We start from the raw sequence: 23,871 nt of genomic DNA on the forward strand, positions 1-23,871 counted from the left end.
AACCCAATGTATTTTTGCAATTTCAAAACATGGAGAGAAATTTCATAAAGAACATTGTTTTCAGGAAAGATTGCTGATAATGAACCCTCCTGCCTACATCCTCTTCACTCCATCACGTAGCATAGCTCATTCTCACTGTCCTATAGAGTCAGTTTTCAGAAAGGTCTAGTACCAAAGAAAACCTAACAAATGCAAAAATTTGACTGTTAGCAAAACCAAAATGGTAAATTTGGTATTAACTATCTGGGAGACACTTTGAATGGATATCTGAAGGACAAATAAAAGTTAAGCAGGCAAAACCTGGGAATCGTGTAGCAATAAGAATAACACTCTTGTAGCAATAGGATTGTTAGATTACTAACCTGTTTATATAAACTTCACCCAGTTTAAAAACTAAAAGTATAATTCTGAGTACATTCTAGGGGGAAAAAAAAACAAGGCGTCTTATCTAAAGATATTTTTAAATACAAATGTCAGAAACCCAAATTAAAGCCAGGTAAATTAAAGCCAAGTAAATTAGTAAATTAAAAGGATAAATGATGATTGTGTAAAAATCGATGTTTTTGTCTCCACTTCAAGGTTGCAGCCAGCCTCCAGGGCAATAGAACTGGAAATAAAATATAGGATTCTTTCTTCTTCTTTTCTCTGTCTCTCTTTATAGGTGAAATTTATCTCCTACAAAATTCCTTTTTTCCACATGATGGGTCATGGTGGGGTGGGAGGGGGCAGGTGAAAATATTTGCATTCATATTTAGCAGTTTTGCCATCTATGTGTGACTGAGTATTAATTTTTCTGATCCATATTACAAAAATTCTAGTAGGTTAAGGGAAAATAGCTTCTCAACATTGCGTTAAATGGAGTAGGAGAAGATTTGCGGATTTGAAGAGGCAAGAAAATGCTTATGAGGAAAGATGATGAGCATACTAGAACAAAATGAATGCCCAATAGAACAAGTTACCTATGATTTGAAGGAAAAGAAAGAATTTAGAAAAAAACAAAACAAAAGCAAAACAGAGGGTATGGATGATTTAATAGCCTTGAAAAGAGAAAAGACATTTTAAAGCATGAAACGATAAAATGAAGAGGGCATAAAATTTTCATTACTTGTACTATACACATCTTTTTTTCTTTCGGGTGGTACGGGGAAATGAGCCTTGCACATTCCTCATACATGTGAAGCAGGTGTTCAAACACGTGAGCAGCAACTGCTCCCCACAATTTTTTAAAAAACTATTATTTTAAATGTGTCATAAGCAACCAAAAGACAAACAACACACTAGGAGTAATTAGAAAATATGTGCTAGCCAAAAGGTTAATTTTCTTAAGTTTCAAAGAATTTCTTCAAGTCTATAAAAAGGCTACTGATTTAAAAGAAAAAAAATAATTGAGTACATGAACAAACATAAAAGAACACACATCAAAAATGCAATGTATTAGAATCATATTAATATAGATTCAGCAATAATTTTAAGTAAAGGCAAGCCATATAATAAGTTTATTCCATGTGCCCCTTCTTAAGTTGGGGAAAATAAAAACTATAGAAATTACAGTGATGATGACAATTCTATGTGTTATTATTACAATTCTTATTTTACCAAGGACAAAACTGAACTTGTCCTCAAAATCACACATCTTATAACACTAGCTCTTGACTTAGGCATTTTGGTTCAGAGCTTTTGCTCTTATCTAATATTATATGCTACCACATATAATAATTTATACATGCATAGATATGTATACTATATAATAATATACTACCACATATAATATTTCTTGCCTATAACTACAAAGTAAGCTGGTATACAGCTAGTTGCATATGTCTAAAAATAACACAAGATATACATACTAAATCATTAAGATTGGATACCATTCTAAATGAATTCATATTTTTTTTTACAAATTTTTACTTGTAGTCTTATATCTTTGTTTTGAAATAACAATGCTTTAATAGAATTATCTCATCTTTAAAGAAAATATATGAAGAATTGGTGACATACGCAGTATTTATGGCAGGTTGGCATACCTACTTAAGATTTTCTAACAATCTGAATAACTGTAACTCAAATTTGATCTATTAATATGAACATCATTTAACATACATATATATTTATATTAAATGTGTGTTCTCAATATGTTCCAAATAGCAGAACTATTTTATATGTAATAAAATTGAAGATGACAGGCACAAAGTTTAAAACAATAAAACCACTCAAAAAGTAAATGTCAGTCTATTAAATAATTCATCTTTAATCACACCTTTTCTCCTCTGGTCTTATACTTTCCAAAATAAGTTGTGCTTGCTTTTGCTCCAAAATATTTGTGGAATCAATCTTTAACACCCTATTTTTCCTATTGTTGAATTCAAGTCCATGTGACCATCCTCTCTATCTTGATATTAGAGTTTCAATTTCCATTTTTGTTCTCTCAGTGTTGAATCATCACAAAAAATAAATCGAGAGTATTTTTTTGTTCTTGTAATGTTCATCATATCCTATTCCTTTCCTGCTGAAAATCTCTGTTGGATCCCCATACACAATTTCCAATCATGATTACAATTACCATAAATTTACTTTTCTTACAATTTCATAAATTGCTGTATGATCTGAACTTATGCTTAATTCTCAAATCTCATCTCAACAAAATTTCTATCTCTTCACTATTATCTGGCTTCCCTAACCTTTTAGTTCCTTCAACACACTTAAGTTACCTTCTTTTTAAGACCTCTATAATAGCTATTTCTTTTGCTTGGAACCTATTTCTTATGATACATGTATTAGCTTAAATGTCTCATCCTCAGAGAAATGGGAGCCATGACCACCATAAGCAAACCACCCAAACTAGTTACTCTTTATCTGGTTACCTTGACTTCCTATTTTCAGAGTCCTTAACTTTATTTAGTGCTTTTCCTTAATTGCTTCTTTTTTCACTCCCTCTATCTGCTCTCCATCAACGCTTTTAAACAGCAGCCTAGGAATCTTGTCAATTTTTTATTGAATTCTCATCCAAAAATACAGCCCATGCACATTAAATATCCTCAATAAACACTTGGTGAATGAATAAATGCTCAAAGAGAAAAACAAAACTGAAACTATCTAATGACAGCAGTGATAAGACACTTCAAAATATGTTGAGGGGAGTTGAGGTAGCTCAGGTGGTTGAATGCCTAATTCCCATATAGAAGGTCCTGGGTTCAGTCCTGGTGACTTCTAAAACCAAAACAAAAAAAAACAAAAAACAAAAAACAAACAGCAAGCAAAACAAATGAAAAACCAACTCACGGGAGCCTATGTGGGTCAGTGGTTCAACACAAGCTTCCTACATATGAGATCTAGGTTCATGGTACCTAAAAAAATATACATATATAATGTTTCAGAATGATCATTTGCTTTCATCGCTTTAACTCATAGCAATGATAATGAAAATGAGTGAATAAGCATTTCATCATTGACATCAAAGGCAGAAGGAAAAGCAAGCTAAGAATAAAGAAAAGCAACTGATGAATGAGCCATAGAAATTAATGAATTAAATAATGAAAGACAGTAATATTAAATAAAACAAAATGCAACTTTAATAAAAGTATGTTAGAAACAGTATTTTAATCAAGGTAATTGTTAAAACTCAAAAAAACATGCAAAGAAATGAGATGGCTCTAATATCACAGGTGCTTGAAGGGAAATTAAAGAGAAGGAAAACATGCATAACCCTATGTTAATGTTTAAATTTAACAATATAATTGATGTTTTCCAAGGAAGTGTATTTTGTCAAAATAGATACAGATACAGGATATGTTGGTTTAAAAAAAAAAAGCCATGAAAAAATACCCTATTTTAATATTAGAAAATATTAGATTACTATGTAAACCACAGACATGAGATTGCATCAAAGTACTTCTACATACTATCCATGTGTATTTAATTTGATTGAGCCCAATATAAAATTTTGGAATAGCACCACTTGTTACAGTATTGTTGGATTTGACAAATGAGAGTTAATGAGATATTATATACAAATCTTCTGATACATTTTTGACACATAACAGGCATTTATTAAATGATAGATCTTATTAAGGTTGTAATTATTATAATCATAATTTGTCCAGGAATCACCTGAAATAAGAACATCAGACTCAACGTTTAATAGGTGAGCTGTTACAATCTTTCAAGGAACATGCACATCAAGGCCATAAACAATTAAGTTATCTTTTATTGTGGAAATAAAATGCTATTAAATGAAATCTAATATTCTGCTAAAATTAAAATATAACACAATATTTTTAATTTCAAAGGTACAATTTGGGCAATATAATTTATTGAGATATTAATCGTTGTTTTATTCTCCTTGTACTCTTCTTTCCCCTTTCAAGAATATAGTCAGACCTTTGATTTCCCTTCCCTAGAAGAGATTTGTGTGACTGGGCTAAATATTAATAGCCTGTGTACAATTTGCATTCCTAGTTTTTGATTTCCAGAAACTTGGTTGCCTGAGGGAGTATTGTTAATATAGAGAGAAAGATCTGAGTGACTTTAAAAGAGGCTATGTGTAGGGTAGGGAATGGGGGTGATTCCCTTGACAATGTGAAAAGTATACTTTGGCTGGCTCCCTTGAGGAAAGCCAGGATAGGAATGGAAAAAAAAGTCTAGGGCAAGGCATGCATGTTTGTTGCTCTTTAGGAACATGGACCCTGGGCACCTTGGTTCCCACAATCACAAAGATATCCAGGTCCAAATTTGTCTCATTAGCAGTGGAGCTGAAAACTTTAAGAAACGCTATAAACTGGGAAAAATAGAATAAATAGCAACCATTATAAACTAAAGAATAAAGGCACTTTATCCAGTGTCTGACTCTCACTTAAGTCTCCAGTTCTTGTACAATCATAGGGAGAATTCAAGGACTTCTATGGTTATAACTGATTTTCCCAACAGGCTATTATTAGCACACTAATTCTGAGCTGGATTGAATTTGATTTTTAAAAACTAGTATTTTAGTAGTTTCCAGAGATTCTGAGGGGAGGAAGAGGGAAGAATAGCTAGAACATAGGGCATTGGAATTTTTCTGTATGATATCGCAATGACGGATACAGGCCATTATACATTTTTTCAAAACCTATAAAATTGTATGATGCAAAGTGTTAACAACCATAAGGTAAACTATAGATCAAGGTTAATACCAATGCTTCAGTATTTGTTAATCAATTGTACCAAACGTACCACACTAATGTAAGATGTTATTACTAGGTGAGTATGTGAGAGGAGGAGGTGGTGGGTATATGTAAATCTCTATATTTTCTATGTATTTTTTCTGTAATCTAAAACTTCTTTAAAAATAAAATTTAAAAAATTCTTTTAGAAAGTGATAACTTTTGCATGCTAGGTTTTGGGAGATAAGTTCACACGCAAATTTTTAAAGATATTTTAATAATTCATCAGCTAAAGACAGTAATATAGAAAATACTGTCTTAAGTGTTGGAAAACCACAAATTTGTGAATATTTATATTTTTCTTGCTGCTCTTGGCATTCCCTATCTTGGTTGGAATAATCATGGCACTTCATCTCAATCCTCTGTTTTTAACTGGACAGAAGAGATGAACGGCCCAGCAGCTCAGTCATAGTCCAGTAGAAGCCAGAAATAGTAGTAGCTATAAGCTACATAAGCTGAAGTGAAGACCACTGAGGTCTGTGACAGCAACCTTTCCTGCGTCTAGGATCAGGGAGAATATGCACTTTGCCCATTGATACCACTCCCTTTTCACAATACTAACTATAAAAAGTTACATTTAAAATGCTTAATATAAAAATTATCAGTTGATTTAAACATAGTGGTGGGAAAGGAAGAAAGAAAATAGGTGGAGTATTAAATCTTCAAACGAATCTAAAATATATCCTAACAGAAGTCTCATGCTGAAGGCCTGGTTCATTAGAACAGACATTTAGAGTTCAGTCTTTCAGCAGCCTTGCTGAATTCAGTCACCTGCCTGGCTTTCTCCAGTGCTACTTGGTGCCTCACGAGGGAAGAGGTACAGGAGCACCAGCTTTCTACTTGGTTCAAGCATTGGAAAAAGCCCAAGGGCTCCCAGCCCAGCTGCTTCTCAAAGTTGTTGATCTGTGATATAAGAACTGATCCAAGATTCATCTGTCCCATTGCTTGCTCTTGTTCTTCCAGTTAGGGGGTATCGGTGAGCTTCTGCTAGTAGTGCTCCTTTTGCTGTTTTATTCAGCATGTGGAGTTGTGTATTGACTCCACTGTCTTCATTTACTCTAGTCCTCTGTGTGGGACTAGGGGGGAAGATGTCACTATGAAAGGTACTCATCAAAATTCTCTTAATTTTTTAATGCAGTTCAGAGTATTTACAGTTCTTGGGTAATTTCAATACACATATGGAAACAGAGAAGGGATGAAGAGAGATCCCTGCACAACAGGATGAATCACATTTTTTATCAAAATACATAGTTGTTTAAAAGTATATTCAAATAAATATAAAAAGAAATAAAATTGATTGATTAATTAATTAAAAGTATATTAGGTGCAGGCAATCCCTGATTACTTTAGTAGAGAGTATAACAGTTAAGCAGTATCATCTCTAAACAGTTTTCCATAAGGCTTATTTCTATCTGGATATTCTACATTTTTCAATGATATTTTAACGAATGTTGAATTGTTGAATGATTGGATGAATAAATCAATTTAACATAAAGTGTAGAAATAAAAGGAAGAGAAAATTATAAATAGGATGCAAAAATCTTGTGGAAGGAAACCATAACATTTGATGGCACCAGAAGAATTGTTTGATTAATGAAGGAAATGAAAGTATGGAAATCAATGCAAATATATTTTAAATATCCTTGTGGTATATTTTAACTTTTTTCATGTAAATAACTTGAAATTATTTTAAAGGGTTGTACATTATATGCCATAGATTTTATGTTAAATGAAAGACTTGGGGACATGAGGGAGAAATACTGCTTGGATAATACTTATTACAAACTGTTGGCTACTCTAATTTATTTTCCTGAAAGCTCATGCAAAAAAGAACTAAATCTGGAGTTAATTAATAACTGTATTTCAAGAAACAGAGGCTACTTTATTTCAGTACAAGCCTGAGTCAGCACCTTCCAGTTCTGACAGATATTTTTATCTGGTCTATGTTTCTCTTTTCCCCTTGGAGCAACCAAGGAATACATACACTTTCTATTAGCTTGAAAAAGAGTAATGACTCTCTTCCTATGTGAGTTAGCAGCAAAGAAGTCTGTAATTATAGCAAAAAGAAAAAGGAGAAGAAGAAAAAGAGAAGCTTGTCCCAGTTTCACTTGGACACATGCAACTTGAGTTCATTTTTCATGAAATAAAAGAGATAAAGCACATGTTTTTAAGTAGTGTCATAAAAGAGAAAGTTAACTCTTAGATATGACAGGCCAGTAGGAAAGAGCAGAAGAAAAGTCAGAGTTAGGGATTGAAAAGTATAAGAATTGAGTTGAAGACCCAAATATGAACTAGTTGTTGATGTTAGATCACATTTTAATTTCACAGAACCTCATTTAAAAGGGTATAAGTTATCACAGACTATTTCTCATCCAGTTCTATTTCCATAATGAGGATATTATAATTTTGTCCTCATTTAGGATTTTTTTTCTTTAGAATATTTGAAGGAGTGTACCTAAAAATATGAGTGATGAGTTTGATACATGTGCTTACCTGCTAATTGGAATATTTGGCTTATAAAAAAATGTGACATATTTCCTGATATATAGGATTTTATAAAACATAATCAGTTGAAGTTTGTGTAATAAGGAGTGATAGCTTTTACTTACAATGCAATATTGTTTTACTTTACATTTAGCAATGTAAAACATACGACAGTCAGATTTATTAGATTATTTGTGAGGACTTTTTTCGTAATAAAATTTTGGTTTTAAATTTTGACTCAGGTGACAGTGCTGTGTGAGATTTATTCTTGTCGTGGCTTCTATCCAACATGATATCTCTGGTAGTGATAGCTCATGACTCTCCTTACTATCCTGGTCTAGAACCCAGCTTCCAAGAAGGATCGCAATAATTGCTGCCTTCTGGTATTCATACCTTGTATAGCCCCTCCCACATGCCCAGGGTTGGTGAAGAGAAAAATATGACAAAAATGATGTAGCCTTTAGTGGGCCTAGGGCCAGGAGATTAGGTTATAAAAGATACTGTTTTGGTTGCTTGCACACATAGTTTTAGATGACTCACTCTGGGAGAAGCCAATCATGAGCAGCAGTCATTGTGGCAACAGCCACATATGTGAGCTTAGAAAAGAAACAGTGAGTCCCAGTCGAGTTTTCAGAAACTTTAGCCCTAGAAGACAGCTTGATTGAACTTCGTGAGACACCTGGTTTCAGGACCACATTATGTGCATTTTGATATTCTTGAGCTATGGCACTTTTGATTTTGTGAACCCTTTATTCTATTTAAAAATAAATAAATAAGTAAATAAATGAATAATATGCATATGCCCACACATACCATACATATGCATATGTATGCATATATGCATAATATATTATATTTATGATGGCATTGTTACATAAATTAGTATATTAATATTATCTGTGAAAATATTTTATTTTACCTAGAAGTTTACTTTTCCTTCTGATTTTAAAGAAATTAAATTTTTTTCTGGGCTTCTAAAAGTATTTTGGGTCAGAGCACACTATGTATTAATGCATAAGTCAAACCTCCTCTTATTCCTCCAGTTAGAAACATCCAGCAAAGCTGCTTTGGGATTCCTGACAATCAGAAACTATATGAAAAGTCAAAGTTTCTTGGTTTTTTGGGGGCAATTTGTTGCACATCAATAGATAAGTAGTATACATGGTAATTTTTTCATTCTGTGTTTATTTAAATAAACATGATTGAGTTTTACTACACAGGTGTGATCTCAGGAGAGGAAATAGATTGAAAATGAACTCCCTGAATTTATTGAGAGTTTGCAGTTTTCTACTTATTTTAGACTTTTTTACTTCTATAGAAATATTTTTTAAATTGTTTAACTTGTAAACTTTATTAACCTTGGGGGATTTTTGAAAACATCTCATTTGCTATACTTTTACTACCTTACATCTCCCCAGGTTTCTGAACTGTTTTATCATGAAAGTCTGTCATGACTAATTTTGTGAACTTTCCAGGGATTTTAATCTAAGCAAGTGTCAACAACTAAGGGCCTGGAGGCCATATCTGGCCTGCTGCCTGATTTTGTAAAGAAAGTTTTATTGGAACACACACACCTAATCCTGTCCATAGTATCTGTAGCTCTATCTGGTCATTCCACAAGGACTACACTGAATAACTATAACAGAGTCTTCATGAATTGTAGAGTTTAAATGCTTATTATCTGACCCTTTAGTGAAAAACAATTTGTAAACTCTTTGTCTAAGCCAAGTCAAATAATTCTGTAGTGAATTTAACTTATTCTTTTTCAAATCATACAAATAAACAATCCACAAGGAATTCCATGGGAACCATTTTAATAAAATTAATGTAACTCGTATATTCTTATTTTCTTCCATACATATGTAATAAGTAATAACTTCAAAGAGTAATGATGATCATCTATACCTCCAAGCATTCTACACTATAACTTTATTGAAACTTTAGTAAAGCTGTGCTGTTGCTTCTGGATTTATTTTGCTTTGTTTTGCTAAAGATGAAGGCCCAAGTCACAGTAAAACCTCTCACATCATTGAAATGTTCCCTGAAAGGCTTTATTTAAACACTCCGTTATTTTTTCTTTGAAGATTCATTCCTTCAAACTTGTTAATGTTCTCCTTCTTAGGTAACTTAGGCTTGTTTAAATGTTTAATGTATAGCATGAATAACAGATTAAGAATTTCCTTAGCATAGAGTTAGCTTTTGAACCTTACAAATATCTTTATGGAGCAAAACTCATATGTATTTATTTATTCCAAGATTTGATCTTCATATTTCTTAGAGCTATGGAACAAGTTAGTTGATATTTTTTTACAGATTTTATGAACTTGGGCTTCAAGTTTGGGGCGAGTACACTGTGTACTTGGAGGGATTGCATGCATAATGCTGTCTCTAGATGAACTACAGAAATGCATATCTAACAAATAAGATAGAGTACACTGATATATTTATTTTTATCAGTATTTAATTCTGTTTAATATCTAAAGAAGAAATTAACTAAAATGATTTTGAGTTATCAACATTTTATCCTTAGTTTATTTAATTTTAAACATTGCATAGGTATTTCTTTACCTTGTATTTCCCAATGACTAATACATGATTTTAATTTGCATATGCTCATTTAGGCATAAACCACTTGCTTCTACAAAGTTACACATAATTATTGCATATACCTTTGTTCGTGAGAAGGAATATATCATGAATTATGCCAATGATATTGCATATCACAAGACACATGAATAGGATTTTCTATAACTGGAAGCTACAATCTCCCACTTTAGGATTAAACTACTATGCAAGCTTATCAACTAGAGAAAAGAATAGAACTTCTAGAAATATATAAAGCACAAAATATAGGTTATTTCTAAAGAGTACTATTGACACAAAATACTGATCTAGTATATTCCTACATCTTTCAATTCTGCCAAGAATTTCAAAATTAAAAACAGAGCTAATAAGCATATAAGCAAATACTAACACACAGTCTTTAAATATATATCCTGCAGGTAAATAAATATATGTGTTTTTTATGAAAATATGTTAAAGACTTATAGACATGCATACTTTGGGAAGTAAAAATGGAAAGCCAGTTTTAATTTTTCTATTATTTTGTTGTTAGAAAATCCCTTTTATTTTTTTCAATTTCTTCCTTCTCATGATTTATTTCTTTTTGTTTTTTTACATATATTTTTAATTTATTTTTAAATGATACATAGATCACACAAAATGCTACAATAAAAAATAAAAGAGGATCCCTTATACCCCACTCCTCACACACCCCACTTTTCCCACATCAACAACTTCATTCATTAGTGTGGTACATTCATTGCACTTGATGAATACATTTTAGAGCACTGCTACACAGCATAGATTATAGTTTATGTTGTAGTTTACACTTTCTCCCAGTCCATTCAGTGGGTTATGGCAGGTTATATAATGCCCTGCATCTGTCCCTGCAATATCATTCGGAATTACTCCAAGTCCTGAAAATGCTCACATATCGTACCTCCTCTACCTTCTCCCTGCTTTCAGCAACTCCTGTGGCCACTGTCTCCACATCAATGATATAATTTCTTCCATTGCTAGAGTCACAGTAATTCTATAGTAGAATACCAGTAAGCCCACTCTAATCCATATTTCATTCCTCCATCCTGAGGACCCTGGCATGGTAATGCCCACTCCACCTTTCAATTGAGAGTGGGGAAGCCAGTTTATAAAGTGAAAAACTGAATGAAGTTCTTATCCCCGGTCAATTAAATGGAAAGTAATTTAATATTAAGAATGTACCTCTCTTCACATCAGAGGTCTCCAGGATCAAATCCCGATGAATCCTAAAGGAGAAAGATGGGAAGAAAAGACAAAAAGAGAAATAGATACAGAAGATCACACAGCAAATGGACACAGATAGCAAAAACAGCAGGGCAGGGGAGGGGGAGGGGAAGGGGAAGGAAGAAAAAATATTAAGAATATTTTTAACTACCACAGAAAACCCTGTAAATTATGGCATCAAAGATGACAAAATGTACTGTTTATTCAAGAAGTAGAGAAACAGGGAATCCAGGACTACTCAGATGCTCAATCATGTCAGCAGAAACCCACGCTTTTTCCAGCTTTCTGCTCCTCCTATCCAGTGTTTTGACTTTAATATTTCCACCAACTGCAAGATGGCAACCACAGCTCTAGATACTATGCCATGCCATTAGCATCCCAAACATGAAAAGGAAAGGAACAGATATTTGTTTTTATTCCTTCTTCTTAAAGAGACTTTGCCAGAACCATTCAGATCTCTTTCCCTTTCTTTAACTAGAGCTGTGTCACATAGCTGCCCTTAGTTGAGGGGGGTTAGGAAATCTGTCAAAAGGATGAAATTTATGTGATGGTCCTATACTGATAATGGTTCACTTATAGTCTCAGCATATTGTTGACCTAACATGTTTGAGTTCTGTTTTAGAGAAAGAAGCAGGGTAGGCAGCTACTATGGGTAAGCAATCTACTATGCCTGCAACAAAAATAAAATGGAGTAAGAATACATATAATCTTGCTTGCTTTAGAATTTTGCTATTGAATTTTATAATCTAGTGAAATCTGAGACTATGAAACTGAGGCTGACATTTGCAGCAATTGAGAATTCTCAGATATTACATTTTAAAATACCCAACACAATTTCGTTCCAAGATACTTAATGGATTATAATATTAATAATAGAATACATATCATACTTCAGTTCTAGTTTTATAAAGCAAATAAATTATTAAAATAATACTTTTTAAAATACTGTAAAGAGCTCATTATATTTGTATAAAGTCTTTCTTAAGTATTAAATATCTACATTAAATATTAGTTCTAAATTCAGGTGAGGGAGAGTGAATCCTGAGATGTTTTTAGACTATTTCTTTTCTGTTACTAAGCAAATTTTGTCAGGAATACTGCCTGAGCTAGGAGATAAAGTAATGAATATTTCATTAAAATATAAAGTTGAAATCTTCATTGGTTATTAAATAGTATAAAATTTTGGCCTAGAGCCTAGATTTCTACCAATAAAATCAGTTGAAATTGTGAGGAAGGTTGCTGGGTAAGGTAGTAATCAAAATGCTTTGATATTATAAACAGTAAATTGACTGATAAATACAGTGTCTGTATTTATCTGAAGTACTCTAATGCTTCTCAAATTATTTAATCATGATTATTAATGATAAAATAATATAACTACTAAGAGAAAATTTTTAATCCCAGATGAGATGAATTAGGAATGAAATAATTAGCAAAGTCCTGGGTAAATTTTCCATTTCAGTATATCATTGATGGTCATAGAAAGGCCTCCCATGAATACTTAACTCTTTTGATAGTAAGTCTCTTTTCCTTATGACAATAGGCTACCATTAGGGTTAATCTTCCAGGCCTTATTTCTATTTGGGTTAATTTATCTCTAATCATCCTGAGTCTCTTTTCGGACCTAGACAATAAGCTTAACAGATATTGGATGAAACTGTGAGGCAAAAATTGTATGAGTAGAGTAGATTATGTCTAGGTAGTCTCAGCAAGGCTGGAACTACTCATAGGTTTTCTTAAAATTTACACTGCAGAGGGAAGACCTGAACAAAAAAACCTCTACACATGAACAAGTAATGTGACTTACAGGAAGTATTTCCTTTTTTACATTGTCCTACCTCTAAGCTCCCTTCAAAATATGTCTAAAGAGAAAGAGTATTTCATAAATTTCTCTTATGTACTTACCATAAAATACAAAACACCAGAGGATATAAAAGAAAACATAAATTTTATTTGCAACTATCCACTCAAACATAAAAATAAGCACACATAGCCAAATATGTTAGAGCTCCTAAATCAGAGAGATTAAGACTGAGGCTCTTTGAAGCATAACAAAGGTCTTGTGTTAATGGCATAGCCTAGTGAAGGCCATAATCCAATCAGATGTTTTAGAAAGATTCTTTTCATTATTCTTACAGGGCATTTATATTCTTTCCTCTTTCAACCAGGTCCCAATGATTGATAAAGATGTTTTCCATCCACAATTGCTGACTGCATGTCTAGGTGAATTAAAGGTCAAATTCACAGGGTTCATATTTTTAGTGTAAAATTCTCCTACAGTTCATTCTGTTAATACATTCCTCGGTTCTAATTCCATACCTACATTAGCTCGACTGAAGTTCATCAAAACAACACAGGGTGGCTGGAAATAAGTTATAACTTCAATAAATTAAATTCCAGGAAGTATAAACTAACCTAGGTTCACAGAGTTAATTCTGATAATATTACTAATAATGCTTCTACTGCTTCCAGTATGATCGTTAGGCTCATGCTGAATATGCATCATCTTAGTTAACACTGTCAATGATCCAATAATTTATCTATCATTATCTGCAATTTAAAGATGAAGAAGCTGAGTCAGAGAATTAAAGATATCTATATAAAGTCAAAATAAGTAAACAATTCTTAGATTGACAAATAGTGCTGCATCATTTTCAATAATATATGGAACGATTAGAAGATCAAAAAGGAAATAAGACTCAGCAAACATTATAAACCAACTATACCAAATAAACATTCATAGAACACTCCACAAAAGAAGAGAATATATATTATTTTCAAGTGTTGTGGTCCATAAAACAAAACCACAGAAAATTTGAAAGAACAAAAATCAGACGAAATATGTTGTCTGATATAATAGAATAAACTTAGAAACTAAAAATGGATAGTAATTTGAGAAATTCACAAATATGTGGAACTCATAAAACATTTGGTCCAATAACCAATGGATCAAAGAGGAAATCAAAGAGAAATTATAAAATATGTTGACATAAAGAAAATGAAGACACATGTACTAAAACATGTGGGATGCAATTAAACCACCATTTAGAGAAAAATTTTAGTTGTAAGTTCCTGTATTTCAGAACAAAGATCTCAAATTAATAACTTAAACTTCTTTCTTACAACATTGGAAAAAGAACTAATTAAATCAAAAGTCAGCAAAATGAAGGAAAAATAAAGATTAGAGTGGAAATAAATTACTTTAACTGAAAACAGCTCAATATATTTGTATAAAATATTAAGCATTAAATTGCTACATTAAATATGAGTTTTAAAGTCAGATAAGAAATGGTAAATCTTGAGGTAGAAAATAATGATACAGAAAATAGAAAAACAACTGAGGAAAATCAATGAAAATAAAAACTAGTAATTTGAAAAGTTAGCAAAATTGACAAAACTTTGGCTAGATTGAACAAAGGAAGAAAGATAAAGACAAATTAATAGAATCATAAATAAAATAGGGAAAATGTTACATAAATTTTAAAAAGATTATACAGAATATTGTGAAAAGCTGTATACCAACTAACTACCTAACTTAGATGGAATGGACAAATTTGTAGAAAGATACAAAATACTGAACCAGGTTCAAGAAGAAATATAAAATCTGAATAGAACTATTACAAGTATAGTGATTGAATTAGTTATTGAAAACTTCCCATAAAGAAAAATCCACACCAATTTGCCTTCACTGATGGGTTTTAGCAAACTCACAGAAGTAATATCAATTCTTCACAAAAATTTCCAGACCACAGAAGAGGAGGAAACATTCCCAAATCATTCTGTGAGGTCATTATAACCCTGACACCAGACAGACACATATTTTTAATGAATATGTATGCAAAAGTCCTCAACAAAATACTATTGATAGCAAACCAAATCCAGCAACACATGAAAGGAATTACACAATATGAATGAGAGATTTATCCCAGGAACTCAAGGTTGTTTTAATGACAAAAAATCAATTAATGCAATATAAAATACCAATAGAATTGTAAAAATTGATCATTTTTAGACACAGAATAAATATTTGGCAAAATCTAAAACACTTTCATCAAAAAAACAAAAAAAAAACAAAAAAAAAAACAACCCACACACAGCACACTAGGAATAAAAGAGAACCTACACAATCTGATAAAAGAAAACTATAAGAAAATACTGCTAACAACATATGTAATAGTGAAAGACTGGATGCTTTCCACATATGATCAGGAGCAAAACAAGGATGTTCTCACCACTTCTATGAAATCTTGTTCTTGACATTGTAACTAGAGCAAATAAACATTCAAAGAAATATTTGTTATCTAAACTGAAAAGGAAGATGTAAACTTATCTCTATTTTTAGATGACATGATTTTACATAAAGAAAATCCTAAGGAATCCACTAAAGAACTAGTTTATGAGAACAAATTAATGAGTTCAGCAAGCTTGAAAAATACAAGTTCAACATCAAAAATTAGTTGTATTTCTATAAACTAGCAATGAACAATTTGAAAGTGAAATTAAGAAATAAATTCCATTTGCAATAGCATCAAAAAGAAAAAAAATTTCTTAGAAATAAATTTAGCAAAAGAAGCCAAATCTAAAATCTACAAAATATTGTTGGATGATATTAAAGAAGATATAAATAAATAGAAAATTATTTTAAATCCCTGGGTCAGAAACCTTAATATTGTTATGACAGCAATACTTCACAGGTTGATCTATATATTTAAATGATCAGATTTATTCCCATTCTAAATCCTAGCTGTCTTCATTGTAGAAATTTATAAACTGATACTAAAATTCATACTGAACTGCAAAGAACCCAGAATAATCAATGCAATCTTAAAAACAAGAAAAAAATTGGAGAAGTCACCCTTCCAATTTCAAAACTTACAGCAATATAACAGTCATCAAGACACTGTGGTACTAGCATAAGTATAGAACTGTGTATAGTTATAGCTACAGATATATAAATATAGATATGTATATACATATATATACATATATGGGACAGAATTTAGGATCCAGAAATAAATCCATGTAGCCTATAACTCATTTGAAAAGGTGCCAAGACCATTTAAGGGAAAATAATCGTCTTTTTAGCAAATGGTGTTAGGATGACTGGCTAGCCAAATGCAAAAGAATGAAGTGGACTCTTACCTCACGCTATTTAAAAAATTAACTCAAAATGGGTCAAAGACCATTGGAGCTAAAACTATACATATCTTAGAAGAAAGCATAAGGCTAAAACTTCATGACTTCAGGTTAGACTCTTGGAAAACACAAACACACACAACTGGCAACAAAAGCAAAAGTAAATGAAGTCCAAAAAATTTTACTTCATCACAATTTAAAACATTTGTGTTTTCAAGAATAGTTTCATAAAAGTCAAAAGACAATCTACAGTTTAGATGAGGAGATCATACTTGAAAATCTTATATAAAATTAGGGGCTTGTATCTAGAATATATAAAGAACACTTACAAATTGTTTTGTTGGGTTTTTACGTTTTGTTTTATTTCAATAAGGGAGAGTTGAGTCCAGAGCATTTTCAAATGTTGATGAGAAATTTCAAATTCAGAGGAAAGTTCAATTTATAGTTAAAAGGAATAATTCATCAAGTGAGGTAAGTAATAGTGTAGGAGGGTATGTTACCCAGAATGGTTGGCTTTGATATGTTTAGGCCACTCTGTTCAGTGCAACAGAATAAAAGGTACAGAGAATGAGTCTGAAAGAAGATGAATTTGCAGTATTGGTAGCAAGATTATGGTTTGACATAAAAGTGAGTTTCTATAAGTATAATTTATGAATTCATATTTATGTATAAATATATTGTGTAATACAAACAGTGAAGAAACACTTAAAAGTGTCCAACATTGACTAGCCATTAGGGAAATGCAAATCAGAACTACAATGAGCTATTTCACTCTTACTAGACTGGCCATTATTAACAGGTTGGAAAACTGTAAATGTTAGAGAGGATTTAGAGAGATACAAATGCTTATTTATTTTTGGTGGCAATGTGGAATGGTATAGCCACTGTGGAGGACTGTTTGGCAGTTCCTAAAGAATTTGAATATAGACTTGCCATGAGATCTACAATACTATTACTAGATATATACCCAGAAGAATTGACAGCAGAAACAAAAATAAACATCTGCATACTGATGTTCATAGCAGCATTATTCATGATGTCCAAAAATTGGAAACAATCCAGGTATTCATCAACTGACGAATGGATAAACAAATCATGGTGTAAACACACAATGGAATATTATGCAGTGGCAAGAAAATGAAGTCAGGAAGCATATGACAAGATGGAAGAACCTGGAGGACATTATGTTGAGTAAAACAAGCCAGATACAAAAGGACAAATACTGTATAATGCACTATTTTGAACTAATATACTCTATAAACTCATGGAGTTAATAATTAGAACATAGATCTCCAGAAAAATACAAAGAGGGTAGAGAATGGAATGCTGAGTGTGCAGAATTGTTAAAAGGGTGTTTGTAAATCTTAGGTCATATATATTACTGGAAGGAAGGCTCAAAATTGTAACATGGAAATGTACAAGATAGTTAAACACCATGTAAAACATGAATATGGGTGATATTGCATATATGACTATTTTTACAAAATATAAATACAAATATACTAGAGAGAAGTAAAAAGAATAGCAGCTATATATGCCAGGCAGGGCATAGAGAGATTGACAGTGATGAGTTTTGTTTGTTTGTTTCTTGTTTATTATTATGACTGGAATAATGAAAGTGCTCTGGGAGTGATTGGAGTGATAAATGCAGAAACGTGATTATACTGAATACCATTGATTGCATTCTTTGGATATATGTATGTTTTATTAATATGTATCAACACAATTAAAAAAGAAGTTTACATTGCTCTTCCCCCACAAATTTTCAGGCTTGAAACCTAGGATTTTTGTTTCATTCTGACTACTTCATTCAAATAGCTCTAATTAGATTAATTTTCTTTTAGCAAAATGTGCAGTATACTTTCTTTCTACTGCTAATATTATATTGGATATGTTAGTTTGTCCAATTACTTCAATCACTTTTTTTTTCTAGTTTTGTTTCTGCAAACTGATACAAAGCTGTCTTGGCTACACAATGGTGCACTTAAGGATTCTATAAATCCACAGATTGAAGATACCATAATGTATTAGTTTCTGATGGCTTCTGCAACAAATTACTGCAAACTTGGCAGCTTTAAACAACCACATTCATTATCTTGAGGTCAGGAGTCCCACATGAATTTCACTGTGCCAAAACCAAAGTGTTTTCAGGGATATTTGGGAGGGACCCTTTTCCTGCCTTCTGCAACTTCCAGAGCTACATTCCTTGTATAACTAGGCTTATGACTCCTTTGGACAGCAGGGAAGCATCTTCCAATGTTTCTCTAGTCCAGCAACACATTTCCTTCTCTTCTGTGCCTAATGTCCTTCTGCTGTATTCATATAAGGCAATTGTGATTGCATTTATGACCTGCCCAGGTAATCCAAGATAATCTCCCCATCTCAAAATCCTTAATTTAAGCACATATGAAATGTTTCTTTTGTCATATATGATATACTTACATGTTCCACGAATTTAGACCTGGATACTTTCAGGGGCCATTGTTCAACCTACCATGTACACCTTCATGAAAGTATGAATTCATATTGCTGTTCAAATAAAAGGATATATTATAGGTTAAAATTTAATTTCAGATAAACTGCTATATGGAAAAGCACAAAACTTCAAAGAAATCCCACCTCTAGGAATACTCTCATTCCCAATAGAGAAACCTGGTCACACCCTATTTTCATCAAAATAACTTCACTGGCAACACTTGAGCAGCACTGTACCTCTTTTGCTTTAATTTATCTTAAACACATCCTAAATTCAATCTTTCTATTTACTATTCCATCATGTTATTAAATCAATAAATGACCATCAGTGGGTTCTTATTGCTACAAAATAATATTCTAATTCCTTTAGTGGGCATATAAGTGGATTGTAGTTTTCTTACATATTAGTCTTCTGACTTCTAAAGCAATCCACATTTCCTAAAAGAGCCACAAAATTTTTACATCAAAAGGTATAAATGTAGATGTAGACATAAATATAGATATAGAGCTATAGGTGTATACACAGTTTAATATTTGATACTTTCCTTTTCCAATTCAAATATCATATTCTCCATGGAAACTTTCCTATTTACCCTACTCATAAGTTCTTTTTTCATTTATTACTACTATATTAATTCAAATAATAATTATTTAATATTTAATACCTGGTTCCACCACATTTCTTTTGATTTTTATCCATTAGTGGTCACTAAGTTTTTAAAAAGCAAATTAAGGGACTCCACTTTGTGGAATGAAATGCTACAACAGAGCATCATGGGGACAACGGAAAATTTCAACAAATGATCTCTTTATTGTACAGAGTAAAGACTCCAGAAAGGTCAAATATCCTTGTAACTTATAGAGCACAGATTCCAAAAGAGCAAGGAAAGATGTACCATCACAGAGGCTTCCTGGGGTGGCCAAAAACTGCTCCAGGTCAGGGTTGATATATGACAACTTGCATGGCTGACTTCATGATGGACAAAAGACAACTCTGTATAGTTTGGGTTGGTTTTTATCCTTGGGGGAAGTAGGGGCCCTGCATTGAGAATTCCCTTTGGGGCTGCTTGTTCCTGGTTTCTGGGTTTGGGATCTGTCTATTAGGGCTTTTTTATTACCCTTAACTTTTCCCACAAATAGTGAAATGGCCCACAATTGAAACGGAGATAGGGGTAAAGGAAGGCTGGAGGATGGCCATTTAGTCTATGTTTGTGACTTCCTCAGAGAAGAAGGTAGGGGTAGTTAAGTTCAGGGCACTGGCCCTTAAGAGGTGTCTGTGATTTCCCTAACAGACTTCACTCCAGAAAGTTCTCTTTATACTATAGCACTGGGCAGACAGAGAGTCGAATGGCCTTCTACCTGCTGACATCAAAAACACCTGCAACTGGAAGTAACTACAGAAGAATGACAGTTGCCCCTCAGCACCCCGATATGAATAAGTGCATGAAACCTCTGAGGGAGAAGATGAGGGAGGTTAGTACAGGAAAACAAGGAGAAGACGAGCCACAACATAGCCAACAGACAATATAGCCCCAAGACCTCTCAGAAACATCAACGTTGATCTTGAGGTCCAGTTGGGACTATTTCCAGGGCCAAGGGAGGCCCCAGATATTCCAAACAGGCATCCCCATAGGTTCTGGATAACCCCACAAAAAGAGCCTCATCGTCATTGGTGGGGTAACCATAACAGCTAGGACACCCCAAATATTAGCAAGGGGAGATATAATTAATAGCTTAAAATGTAGCCACCCAAACCAAATCTCTCTCTCTTTGCCTAGGGGAGCCCACATCAAATCTCAGTATGTATTTCCTTCCTTCTCTTAGCTTTCTCAGCAAGCTCTGTTCTTTTCCTCCATTTCCCAATAAATTCTTTTTTACTGGCCTAACTAAAAAACAAACAAACAAACAAAAAGCCTGCAACTGACTTTGACTTTGGTTGTTAAGCAAACCATCTGAATATTCTATTCTCTAACTGATACTTACTATCTCAATTAATTAAAATGAAATACTGAAGCAATTTTTCTAAGAAAAAATACAAATGATTTGACTTCGACTGTTCGTCATTGTACTGCCAAAGAAGTGGTTCAAAGTAACTCTCTGATACCACTGTATCAGATTATCACAAATTATCATATTAATAGCATATCAGTCTCAATAGAAAAACAAAGTCTGAGATACTCTATATAAAGTATGAATAAAGAGGAGTGTGAAAAAAATAACTCAGAATAAACCTGGAGCTTATGATATAAAAAGGGGTAGGGATAAGAACCTTAGGATAAAGTAGGTGTTTACATTGTTTCCTAACAAAGAATATATGCTACTAAGGACACAACTGCATTGCATATAGTTCTGGATATTAATAAAAACCATAACTTCATTAACTAAACAAAAGAATATCTAGCTAAATCTTCCTAAACAGCCAGTTTACATTATATGTAAATTTAGTATTTAAGAATTCAATTCAATATACTTTATAATTATAAGAAGGTTTGTAAGGATATTTATGAATTGTGAGTTAGTCACTGAGGATAATTTGAAGAGAAAATGGAAAAGTAAAGGAAGGAAAATTATATGAGAGTAGAAGGCCTGGAAATTTATTCACATCTTTGAGGAAAATACAGCATATATATTTTGATAACTAAATTTTCCTCTAAACTTATAAGATGAAGACATTAGAGTATTGTGTATTTTGGAGAAGGTTTAAAAATATTTGGGCATGTTGCATATTGCTATCTGCAACAAAGCAAGTAATTTGACCCTTGTTGAAACTTTAAAGCAAGGATGGCATAATTTGCCTTTTGACTCATTTAAGGCATTGTAGATGGAAATATGGTTTACCAGTCTTATTAAAATTAAAATAGTATATGAAAACCATGAGCATTCCATTTAAGATTTTGTATACCTTATTTTATTTTGCTTAATTTAAGGTATTTGTAATATGTATTATTATAATTACTAATGTTTTTAGTCTTCCATCACTATTATATTACTTTTCTGTAATATATTTATTTAACAAAATTTCATCAGCCATAGTGATCTTACAGGCCAAATTTGTTTGTAATAAACATTATTTGGTTCAAACTCTTAGAATGGTATAAGTTTGTCTAATCTTTCTCAACTCATCTTTTTATGTATTTATAATATCCATCTTTTGAAACACTTTCTGGTTATTATTGAACAAATTTTTTCAGATAAGCAGACCCCACTTATTCTTCAGATCTAGTCTCTGATACTCAGAGTGGGCACAAATAAATAAAACATAAGTCTTTTCTTATTTTTTTGTGGTATATTACTTCATCTTTTTATACTGTCTTGCATTATACTTGCTTGCAATCATTTATCTGTTTTATCTTTTAAAATACCTTGGCCCTAAATTTGAAAGTTAAAATAATTTGGCCATAAGATTCAGAAAAGAACTGAGTAGAATGTGTTTCAGCTTACTTTCTCTGTCTTCTAGTAAAATAATTGTCCTGGTTAGGTTAAAGACTTACAATTTATTCTTTTTTTCAAAAGTAATTAACTTTTGGAATAGTATTCATAAAAAGACTTTATTTAGGTTTACACCACATATCTCTTCATTGCCAGCGCTTGAAAGGTCTAACCCATGCAATTGTAGTTACTAGGAAACTAGAAAAGAAGCACGTCTGTATTTGCTCATCCTTTCTGTCTAAATTAGAAAGAACTTCCATATTTGCCTCCTCTCTTTAACTTATTTCTTGATTACCATAATTAACCCCATCATCTGTCGATGCCTTATGCTAAGATGGAAAATGTCCAGAAAGAACTACATGTATTGGCAAGCTTCACCCTTATCATTTCTAACTACACTTTCCCTTACCAAATCAAAAAAGGATTTATTGAACTTTTATTGCATGCAACAATCAGGTAACATCTGTTCCCAGCTCTCTTCTAACCTGTTCTGCAAAGAATCTTATCTAGATGAAGTGATGCTTTATTTTAAAGATTTAAAAATGTACCTATTAACACATTTTAAAGTATTTGAATTTAAAATATGGCTTATTATCAATGGCAACTATAAGCAGTCTGTCAGGTGACTGGGGTATTTAGTTGCCATTAGCTGAGCAGCATCACCTTCATCATAAATGTTCATATAATTTTATTTTCATTTGAGTTAAGTACAGTTTTGTGCATTTGCGTACTAAATATACTAAGCTTACTTAACTATTAAAATTATCTTCAAACGATTTTCTCATGCTGATCTTGAGAAAAGCATCAGAATTCAGATTGGAAGACATTCTACAGGATACCTGGTCAGAACGCCTCATAGTTTTCAAGGTCATGAAAACCAGGGAAAGGCTAAGATAGTGTTACAGACTAGAAGAGACAAGGAGCCAGGACGACTAAATAAAATGTAGTAGCCTGACTGGATCTGGGAACAGAAAAATAAGATTAATGGAAGAGCTAGTGAAATCCAGATAAAGTCTGAAGTTTAATTAACAGTAATACAACATGACAGTATTTTCTTAGTTTTGATAAATATAAGATGGGAATGTAAGAAGTTAGTGAGGGAAACTGGTTAAGAAGTACATGTGACTGTAATTTTTTTTGCATCTTTACTATAAATCTAAAATTATTCAAATAATTTTAAAATATTAAAAATGCTAGTCTATGATGTCATTGATCATTGAAATGGGAACATCGTATGCATATAAAGCCATAAAAACAGAAAAAGGGAGCATTATTTTGATGCTAGTGAAGCAAACACCCATCATTTGAAGAATGACAGCAATTC

This window comes from Dasypus novemcinctus, chromosome 3 (genome assembly GCF_030445035.2).
Source record: "Dasypus novemcinctus isolate mDasNov1 chromosome 3, mDasNov1.1.hap2, whole genome shotgun sequence".
NCBI classification, from domain to species: domain Eukaryota; kingdom Metazoa; phylum Chordata; class Mammalia; order Cingulata; family Dasypodidae; genus Dasypus; species Dasypus novemcinctus.